The following is a 9856-nucleotide window of genomic DNA, read 5'->3' as shown; positions in this document are numbered from 1 at the left end:
ATATATAAAAAACTCTTCAGCATGTTGGCATTTTGACAGCCAACAGTTAAAAAAACATGGGCTTCTTGGAAAGTGAGCTCGCAGGCTAAAAGTGTGATGTGCAAACAGAAAGTGAGAGGGAGACAGATGGAAAGAGGTGGCGCTGCGTGTGTGTATGATCAAATACTTGGACCGGTTTTATGTCTTACTGAGGACAAACAGGCAGGTTTTACCCCTCAGTTCCGCACCACGTTTTAAAAAAAGTCAATCATGCAGTCGTACTCGGCTAACACCCACTGAATCATTGTGGATAAAAATAAAACAGGGAGCAATTTTAGGTTGGCGTCTTCTTCAGGACACGTGGACGAGCAGAATCTCAGCTGCTCAACATTTTGAACTGATTCTTCTCCTTGTTCACGGGCTGATGGAGGACTTCAGAAAGGACAGCAGACAGCTGGTCGTAAAACCTGACAGAACAGTTACCCAGTTTAATCACTGTTGCAGCTTTTTTATTTAACCTTTCAACAGCAATTGATGAAATCCATAAACTTGTGTTCATATTTTAAACAGAGTAATGACATCTGTTTTTCACAAAAGTGAACACTTTCCTGCTTGAACACTGCCAGGAGGAAACGGAATAGGATTTTTCAAGAAGTTTACTTTATTTCCAAATTAAATTCACTTTCTTAAAGAAATAATTCAGAATTTATTAAGTGGGATTCCATGGAAAGATTATGAGCAATCAGTAGATGTTGTAGATAAATCAGCTTGGAGAAGTGGAGTTCAATTCCAACCAGACTGACAAGCTGACTGACCTGTCTTAAAACTCCAAACTCTAAAATTTCATAGCAGCTCATGGAAACACTAATTTACATACTTTTTCATTGCCATCCATTTTGCATTAAACAGTTATTTCCATAAAATAATGGGTTATTGGCTCTTCTAATACAGCTTGGTGTATAAAGGTATTTTTTTAAAAGGGCTATATCATTTAAAATCAACTTTTTAGAGTTTTATATCATGTAATAAGGTTATTCTCTTATTAAAAACATGCCCAGAGTCTTACTTTGACTCATTCATGCATGTTTGAGAAAGCCTGCGCTGTCCTGAGGCAGCAGGCAGGGGAGCAAAAACGATTAGTTGGTATCAGCTCCTCCTCTGGGCTGTGTCTCCAAGCTGAGCTTCCTCATCACAGAGCACACCTCCTCACCCCCAACCCCCCGCACCCCGCTCATGACTCCTGCAGACGCTCGGCAGCAACAAAGCAAACAACTGGTGAAACTGAAACTGAAAATGAAACGGTCTGCTGCCCTTTTCAGATTCAAAATACCTTTGAAGAAATTTATTTTCATATGCCAGGTAAACTACTTCGAGCTCCCGTATCACAGCACAACCCTCTCCCCCTGTGCGCACCCTGCCCGTGACTCCTGCTGTCTATCTGCTGTGATGACATGCTGAAATGGGTGGGACAGAAGCGGAAGGAGATTCTTAAAGAGACAGAGGCCAATTTCAAGGTGTTTAGAAATGGAAATGATGAGAAGACAATTTTGTTTTCTATTTAAACATAAAAACAACATTTTAACAACAACTAAAGGTGACATACTGGGGTTAGACAATGAAACTGAAACAGCTGTCATTTTAGTGTGGGAGGTTTCATGGCTAAACTGGACCAGCCTGGTGGCCAACCTTCATTAATTGCACATTGCACCAGTAAAAGCAGAGTGTGAAGGTTCAATTAGCAGGATAAGAGCACAGTTTTGCTCAAAATATTGCAATGTACACAACATTATGGGTGACATACCAGAGTTCAAAAGAGGACACATTGTTGGTGCACGTCTTGCTGGTGCATCTGTGACCAAGACATCAAGTCTTTGTGATGTATCAAGAGCCACAGTTTCCAGGGTAATGTCAGCATACCACCAAGAAGGACCAACCACATCCAACAGGATTAACTGTGGACGCAAGAGGAAGCTGTCTGAAAGAGATATTATGGTCTAAAACCAGGTGTTTCACTTTCATTGTCTAACCCCTGTAGATACTTTATTATGGTACAAAATTTAATGCCTGAGAAACTCATAATATTGCCCCTTTAATTATTTTTATTATTCAATCTAACAGAAATTAGATTTGTTGTTTGTGTGTTTTTAGATTGTTTTGTTCGACAAAAAGAGAGGGATATATATTTAATCTTAGAAAACCCAAATCCAACTAACCAGCCGTGGGATTCAACCAAAGATTTCTGACATGCGAAAAAAAATCTGTTTAGCCAAATTTATAATAGAATTTTTTTAATTGCCTTTTTGTTTGGTTGAATTGTATTTATTTATTTATTTATTTATTTATTTATTTATTTATTTATTTATTTATTTATTTATTTAGACAGAAATGTTTTTGATTGGTTGAAATTATTTTTATAGAATTTTTTTCTTTTTTGATTTTTTTTTTATAGAGACTGCTTTTTTTTGTTTGAACAATAAAAAACTAAACCTCCATATTGGTGCATTCCTAGCAGGAATATCATAATACTTCTTTTACTATTTTTAGTTATTTTTAACAGTGCTTAAAATCGAGATATTTCCAAGCTCTGGTTGTTATTTATATTAATGTGATTTTATTTAAAATTTTTTTATTTATTATTTTTATATCACTGTGTACTGTGTGTTTTGCTGGTCTGTAGCACTTTGACATTTTGGCAAATTAATAGTGCACTTACTACATTTAAGGAATAGCCTAGCCTTTAGCTTGGTCTGGATGAAGACCTTTGTCTTTTCATTCATAATCTGTGCTCTATAACAAAATTAATGTCACGTCTGATAAGGAGCTAAGTAACTATTAAAAACTACTCAACAACATCACTTTATAAATGACCAGACTAGCCCTTTTTATTGTTTATAACATTGTCCACAAAACTCCACCTCAAAAGTTCTGAGCTGTCCCTTTAAAAACAGCAAAGCTTAGCTGCTCCTAGACAACAATACACTGGCAAAAACTCCAGTAAGCTCCTTTTGGTAAACCTTAACTTTCATCTAATGGCCAAAAAGGTCAATACAGACCGGCTGAAACTAATATTCCTTAAAGAGAGGTTGAATACTTTCCACTGAACCCAAAAGGTCACTTTTGTTTGAAAGAATGGACTGTTATTTTTAAAATAATCTGCTTAAGCTCTGTTATTGCATTTCATAGCCTAAATAATAAACCTTGTTTGTACAGCAGAAGGAGCACTACAGCTGAAGTAACTCATACTGCAGCATCAGACAGCAGAAGTGCTGACATGCTCAATGCATAACATTAAACTATTCTCTTTGGGAGCGCTAGGTGGTTGGGAAATAGTTTCTTATTATGTGAATTTTTTATTTATTTATTTTGTTGGTTGGGTGCGTTTGCAAGCTTTTCGCTGCACAGGCCACACAGGATTTTTCTGTTTTGGTGATGTCCAATTATTCAGATACTTTCCCATGTGAAAAGAAAACATGAAAAAAGAAGACTAAAATATGCTGAATGCCTTATATACAAGTAGATATTCCACCATACGAGCCTAGACTAATAAGTGTCATAATTTTTTTTCTGCTAAACAAAAGTTGTCAGTTCTTTTTGTTTTTTAGCCTCTATAGATAATTGTTTTAAGCAAAGATCATGGACAGTATGTGGTGTGAATGATTCTCAGCTGCTTTAACATCAAATCTTAGCTTAATATATGAAAAACTAACTGAATTATAGCCAGTTTTGTGTTTTTTATTTTCAGTTGGTCATAAGTTCATCTTAAAGTGACGCACTTTGCTTCCCGCCCCCCTCTAGGTCTTACCTCCAATGACTGTTGTCCAGTGCCCAAACCTGCAGAACCACTGATTCATGACATTGGTAAACTGAAAGTCCATTCCCATATTTAGCACTTCTGCAGCAAATACATTATAAAATAATAATACATTTATTACATAATACATTATTGTTCAAAAACCAAAACAGTGATTAGGGAAACTTGAACGAACTGATAAATAAGACCCAAACAAAATATAAAGATATCTTTGCAGCACCAGGAGAGACTAAATTGACTGTGGCAGGCAGCCATCTTGAACTGCACTGACCCAATGAGTTGTAAATGTACATCCAGTGATCTGCAGGTTTCCATTAAATCCATTTAGATATTAATGAAATATTTTGCCAACAGACACCAAGGACACCTTTAAGTTCTGGCAGCAGGTGATGATTACTGGAAACTCAAAGCTGTTTTGAATGCAAACATTTCGTTCTGCAGGTGACATCTCTAAATGACAACACTCTCGTTGTTCAGTGAACTGACTTACAGGACTTAATTACTCAAAGCTGCACCTTCTTTCTTCACACGTTCTGGATTTCTGTGTTTCCAAAACCATTATTCACAATAACGCATCGTAAATTAGCTGAAACCAGTCACATCTCTGTCACACCATCAGCTGCCAACTTTACATTAAAAACTTACTGAAACTCATTCAAACACAGCTGCCTTTCTGTTCCTGGGGAACTGTATTCCTGCTGGTATTGCATAAAGTGCAACACTCCCCAGACAAACATGAAAAAATGAGATCAGGTTTGAGAGAATTAACAGAGAAAACAACCCTCCTCCTCCCCTCTGATGGGAGCAAACATTATGAAATGAAAGAGAAATGTTCACCTGCAGGGCTTTTATCTTCTTTTTTCCCCCCTGATCTAGTTTCTGGTATTGTCTGCCATCCCAAATGGTTTCAAACATAAAGGTGTGGTTGAAACAAATACCTGAAAGACAGGACCCGCCCTTCACTCCGGGAAAAAAAAGGATAGACTTTCTTGGTAAACAGGAGTTTTTGACCTCAGAGTTGACTTAACAAACTTTGATGATCAAAAACATGTCAAGTTTTATTCTTCTGACTGCCTTTAGTCTGAGCCGTGCCTTTAGCAGTCATTTTGGTGTGATCACAACAAGCAGTTATTTTCCATCATAAATAAAATCAATCCTGTGCACGTGTCTAAAAACAGTTTTAAAAAATAATAATAACGCCTGGCACTCCTTTAAGGAATATGCTTCAAACTCGAGGCCTGTGGGCCAAATATGGCCTGAGAGAGAGATCATTCTGCTTTAAAGCCAGCATCTCCCACAATGCATGTGGATATTTTACCTACAAAACGACAGTGTTCACCACTAGATGGAGGTGTGCAGGGTTCAAAAAGTAGCCAGTAACTGGTAGCTTGCAGCTGGCGAAATTCACTGTGTAAAATCTTTATTTCACTGTATTTTTGCCAACTACTCTTGCTGCAGTCCAGTTGTACTGGGAAGTGTGATTTTCCCACTTAAAAGTTGTAAATTTAAACTGGAACGCCCCTCCGGGGGAATTACCTGTTGGCGAGTGGGAGAGTTCAAATTCAAGATGGTGGCTACTCACCACAACATCTTTTACCTTTTTTTAATAGTATTTCTGTATACATAGTACTTCAAAAAACGGACATGTTGAAACACTGTTATTATGCATTAAATACCGCGTAGAGCTCAGTAACTGTTTGTTAGCGGTGCTCAGCTGTAGCAATAGGACGAATATGACATTTATGTTGCATTCCATTTGTACTCGGAGATCTGAATTTCGTACTTCTGAGTCAGACATATCAACTGGAACAGCCCCTAATGTTGTAATTTCGAGTTGGAAAGTCGATGCAACATGGCCACACCAGGGTAGAGTGAGCCAACCCATTTTCACTCCTGACTCGTCAACATATTGACACTTGGTCAGGTAGCCTTCTGCGTCCAGATTTGGACGTGTCAGGTACCCCCCTCGTGTCAGTTCTTAACGAGATGAGGCGGAGGAGGAGGAGCACACTGTCATATTTTTGAAAAGAATAGGAAATGTGCGACAACTAACCGTCCCAGACTAGGGGTGTCTCGATGAGATACTCAGTACCGGTGGCAGACATGGCCACTTTTTGAAAATCGGGTAGAATCAGATTTAGTCGTGATCGGGCCAATCCAGTTTTCGCAACAGTTTTCAGCATCATCGTGCTTTACAACTGCCGTTAAGAAGTCAAGACGCACACAAGTWTGYAACCATGTCCACAGTGTGGGAACACTTTTCAATGGAAAACAAGGATGCTGAAACTGCATCTTGCTAAATCTGCAAACTGGATGTTTCTCGTGGTGGGAACAGCAGGGCTCGCTTTAATACTACCAACCTTGTCACTTGGAAAGAAACAAAGAAATAAAGCTATCAGATCATATTGGATCGGTATTGTAAAGACTAATCATTAAAAAAATCGGATTGTATCTGGAGTTTAAAAAATCTGGATCAGGACATCCCTGTCCCAGACCCTAAATTTAACTTCTACAAGCCCTATGCAGCCTATCCCTGACCTCAGTACCTAAAATTAACCATTAATCCAGATCCCTCATATTAACCACAGACCCCCAACCCAAAGACCTCTAAGTAGCGCAACCCAGAAAAACTGCAGGCGGCAGTGACTGGCATGAGGGGGATACCTGACGCGTCAAAACTGGACGCAGACAGTACCTGACCAATCGTCAATATGTTGACGAGTCGGGAGTGAGAACGTGTTGCGTGAACATGTGTGACATCATCAAATCATCATTAAAAACGGTTCCTTCTCACATCAACAGAGAGTGAAACTCTTTACTTGTATGGCTTTTAGTCAGTCATATTTGTAGTACTTTACTGCGATTATTAGGCGATATGGTTTAACACTGTTTACATGTTGTACAACACTGTGTGGCGCACTATTGTTGTTACTGTTGTATTATTCCATCAGAGCAAGTAAAAAAAGCTTTTCACCGACTGTGATAAGCTGAAAATTGGAACGCTTCAACTCTGAACTGACGTCAGTCCAATTATACAATTTCGAGTTCCACTGGACCTGGAACACATCATTAGTGTTTAGTTGAAGTTAAACAAGAAATTTCAAGGTTAATTTCAACTGGCCCTTTGAGGGCCACCCTTACGCTCATGTGGCCCTCAGTGAGAAGATATATTGATGGTCTACAAAGGCACCAGTAACTAGAAGCTAACACAACCACTTCATCACCTGTCTCATCATTAGCTAAAGATATTAGTCTAAGCCTGCCTTGTCAATTTGCTGCATTTAAAGTGGACAAGACAATCAAACAAAACTGCATTGTGTTTTTTTTGTCCAAAATGCACTAAATATCTTTTGAAAAGTGGGGCGACACAGAAAGGGTTTGAGCAATTACCTGTTCACAACCTTATTATCCACAGAACTCCACTTTTAAAAAGCTCTGAACTACGGTTGCTTTCAATCAATCAATCCAGTTTTTAGCAGCTTTATGCAATATTAGTGGCTTCAAATTTAATAGGGAAGATGGTTTTAGCTCAGGGAGATGCTCTGAGGTTGGAAATTTACAGTGACCATAGTAACCCGAGAGACAAACGGGGTCCATTAAAGCGATAGCAGCTGCTAAAATATTTAGGCATACAGGTGAAGCCGCTGAAAGGCCAGACGACACGGCGTCTTTATAGTTCTCACCGTTCCTTTCATCAGATTATTAACACAAACTGGGGTGGGGGGTGGGGGGGCAGTGATTTATTCTGCTCCTTTCAACCAGCAGGGTGCTGAGAAAAGTGCTTCTACGAGCATTTATTTATTATGAAAGCTCTTGGTTATTTTAATTATTTCTATTCAGTCAAGCATTGTAGCGTTGTAAGAGAGCATCAAAACAATAAGAGCTCAATGGATTAAGTTTTGGCAAATCCTGAAAAATAACATTAATTGATGATAGTGTATCTGATGAGTATAACTCTCAGCTACCATCACGTGAAATTTTAGTTCACTGCCTGTACATTTTAATGAGGCATAGCTATTTACATGTTGGTTGATATTAATTAACTGTGGCAGCCATCTTGTCTTGGATTGATGCCAAAACTTTATCAACTCTAATTTGTATATCCAACAGTTAATTTCCACCAGTTTTATTAAAATCTGTTCACTAGTTCATGAAATACTTTGTTAACAGACAAACAGGGTGGACGCCAAAGTTAATGCTGAAATATTAAGTAAAGCTCTTAAGCAATGAGTAGCATTTGGAGAATGCTTTGTGAGAATGACTCCCAGCTGTTGACACGCCAAATATTAGCTCAATATCTGTAAAATTTGCTGAATGACAGACATTTTTGTGTTTTCTAAGGTCATTTGGCTCTCATCGCCATCTTAAATCGAGTTCACTCCAAAAGTTAATCAGTTGTAGACATGCATACAGTGATTAAATTCAGAAGGTTACATTCAAATGCATTCAGCTTTTTCTGAGATATTTTGCTAACAGACATAACTTACTGCTAACATTTTAAATGAAGATCTTGTGCAATCTGTTAGCTCCTAAAACCTCCAGTTGCATCATATAGTTTGAGTGAATGAAGTCTCAGAGCACGGCTCACAGTCGCTCCCTTCAACAACTCAGGCCCCCTGTGTGCCGAGTAATGACCGTAACAAGTTTATAAGATAAGGCTGTTATGTAAGCAGATAGTGTCGCTGCAGGGCTGCATGTCTGTGGAGCGCATGGAGCTAACAGGGTGTTGGCTGCTGGAATCATCTTTGAACCGGCTTCAGAAACAAGATGTTCCTGCTGCACCACTCACAACCAGGAGCTCGTCCAACAAGATGGACTTTCACAGAAAAGAAAAAATAATAATTTAATTAGAGACAACAGTCCTCGTAGTTTTGGGGGAAATTGGCACTGTTTTTAAAGCCAAGCTACAAACAAATAACAGAATCAACAGAGGCTGATCCTGGTATTTTTTTAAAAAACGGCATATTTAGGACTTCACTTCCAGTCTTCAGAGAAAAGTTTACATTTTTTGTTTACACTAAACAGAAACGGCTTACGTGTTTTTAATGGAAGTACATGACCCTGTCCTGTTGGTTTGTTTGTGTTATAAAAGAATCACCTGCTTACGGCCCAGCCTCAGAAGAGACGAGCTCAATGATAAACGAGGCGAGTAATCGCATGCTTCACTTTCCAAATTTTAACCTAATTTCTCCAAACTAGCCTAGCAATTACGCACAAAATATGAACAGTTAACATTTTCAAATCACAATCTTTGGTCACTTTAATGGTGATATTTAGGTGAATATATTTGTGGCGGAGTGGTTAGGGGAGTCGTCCTGGAACCGGAAGGTCGCTGGCTCGATCCCCCGTCCAGCCGTCTCAGTCGTTGTGTCCTTGGGCAAGACACTTCACCCACCTTGCCTACTGATGGTGGTCAGAGGGTCCGGTGGTGCCGGTGCATGGCAGCCTCACTTCTGTCAGTGTGCCCCAGGGCAGCTGTGGCTACAGTGTAGTTTGCCATCATCAGTGTATGAATGTGAGTGTGAATGGGTGAATGTCTGTTAGTGTAAAGCCCTTTGGGGTCCGGAGGGACTTGAAAAGCACTCTATAAGTTCAGTACCATTTACCATATATGAGAAATGCCAGCCTGTGCTGTGCTCCTCATATCAGGAGGTGTTCACGTGCTTTAAGGCCTCCTTCACTTCTCTATGAATGAGCCGGCTTAGCTTTGTCCCATGTTTGGGATTATTCCCCCCACAATTCCCTCAAATGCACGCCTGACACTGACCCTAAAAAAACACAATATTATACAAACTGGAAACTACCAGAGTTGTAAAGTAACTAAGTACAAATACTTCTTTACTGTACTTAAATAGAATTTTTGGGTATCTGTACTTTACTTGAGTAATTATTTTTCAGCCTACTTTTTACTTCTACTTCTTACATTTTCACACAATTATCTGTACTTTCTACTCCTTACTTTTTTTTTTTTTTAAAGGTTGTAAAAAGTTGTTAGGTTACTTTTATTTCATTTTTGTTTGTATTCATCCCAGCTGCTTATTGTTGTTGTTGTTGTTGTTGTTGTTG

The 9856-nt window shown here is 38.9% G+C and overlaps 1 protein-coding gene across 1 annotated transcript in view; it reads right to left on the bottom strand.

Annotated features, from left to right (window-relative positions):
- fhip1aa (FHF complex subunit HOOK interacting protein 1Aa) overlaps window positions 1–9856 on the bottom strand; it is a gene marked incomplete in the record, with an annotated part of 28648 nt that overhangs the window by 17976 nt on the left and 816 nt on the right.

This window comes from Austrofundulus limnaeus, unplaced genomic scaffold (assembly GCF_001266775.1).
Source record: "Austrofundulus limnaeus strain Quisiro unplaced genomic scaffold, Austrofundulus_limnaeus-1.0 Scaffold263, whole genome shotgun sequence".
Lineage (NCBI taxonomy): Eukaryota > Metazoa > Chordata > Actinopteri > Cyprinodontiformes > Rivulidae > Austrofundulus > Austrofundulus limnaeus.
Note: the sequence above shows the minus strand (reverse complement) of the source record. Positions and strands in the feature narration are given on the sequence as shown.